At 38.8% G+C, this 1438-nt stretch overlaps 1 protein-coding gene across 1 annotated transcript in view; it reads right to left on the bottom strand.

The window, feature by feature from the left end:
* Positions 1 to 1438, bottom strand: part of LOC106873492 (inositol 1,4,5-trisphosphate receptor type 3) — a 228934-nt gene that overhangs the window by 83397 nt on the left and 144099 nt on the right. The gene's annotated exons all lie outside the window — the stretch shown is intronic.

The following is a 1438-nucleotide window of genomic DNA, read 5'->3' on the forward strand; positions in this document are numbered from 1 at the left end:
GTGTGTGTGTGTGTGTGTGTGTGTGCACATACATGTATAAACCTTGTTTTTTGATCCTTTAAAGGGACTTTCATTTTAGATGGGACATTGTGTTCATACATATTCTTTCATATTCTTTCACTTGTTTCAGTCATTTGACTGCGGCCATACTGGAGCACCGCCTTTAATCGAGCAAATCGACCCCAGGACTTATTCTTTGTGAGCCTAGTACTTATTCTGTCGGTGTCTTTTGCCGAACCGCTAAGTTACAAGTTACGGGGACGTAAACACACCAGTATCGGTTGTCAAGCAATGTTGGGGGGAAAGAAACACAGACACACATACATATGTATGTTATGTATGGCTAAATCGTTACATTTTGGAATGGCTCATTGCACGTCAGAATGTGTCCCTAGAGCTGACCAATTAAGTTAAACGAATTATAAACGAGATACATTGGTAGGCAGGCAAAACGTTCCTTTCTGAAAATTTCGCACGTTGGAATTCATCCAACAACTGATGAACAGGGTCCAAGGTTCAGTTCGGACAGCTATGTGAAGCTGTTAGAAACTGCAGTCAAATCCTAGCCGAAGAGGGTTGCCGCTGGAAGGCCATTTGTGTGGCAGCAGGATTCGTTTCTTTGTCATTCTTCTGGAAAGAGTCAGAAGTATTTGTAAGAGAACACTCATTTCACAAGTCCCAATTCCTGGTTTCTTAATTCTCTCGATTCTAATCCCGTCGATACAATCCGTTGGGACACGGTTGAGAAAGACCCCGACCGCAAGGACTTCAGTATGAAGGCCAAGCTTGTAGCTATGATCAGAGACGTGTTTTAAGATCTTCACGGAGTTACAATGGAGAACGCATGCGCCAGGTTCCAGAACCATCTTGACGTCGAGGACAACTAATTTGAATAGACTCTTAAACCGAGTCATAATCTTGTTGGCGTTTTTGTGATCTTTTAAAGGGACTTTAATTTTGGATGGGATATTGTGTTCTCTTTTTCTTTTTGGCAAACTGTCAAATTTAACCCGAAAAGCATAATATAATATATCAACATTGGCTCAGCTGTATTGGATCCTGTCACCTCTGCGCCGAAAGGGATACGATTCAAATGAGCGCCTGAATTAATTTAGTGATAATGATTAATAATATAACGGGAAATGACATAATTTTTACCAAAAAAAAAAAAAAATCATGAGATATAAATAAAACCGCCAAGCCGCCGAAGCAAAAATAAAGAAAAACAAACAAACGAAGGAAGAAATAAAATATCAAAAATATCAAAAAAAGAAAAGACAATAAATCAATCAATATTAGATGCAATAATTCAATAACCTATAGAAAACCATTCCTGCAATCCACACACCAAGAACCATATCCATAGGGAAAATAGAGAGATTTGTAGATCTAGCAATAACTAGTGAATTGCACAGATGCAGAGATAGATAGACCATAT

This window comes from Octopus bimaculoides, chromosome 20, assembly GCF_001194135.2.
Source record: "Octopus bimaculoides isolate UCB-OBI-ISO-001 chromosome 20, ASM119413v2, whole genome shotgun sequence".
In the NCBI taxonomy this organism is placed as follows: domain Eukaryota; kingdom Metazoa; phylum Mollusca; class Cephalopoda; order Octopoda; family Octopodidae; genus Octopus; species Octopus bimaculoides.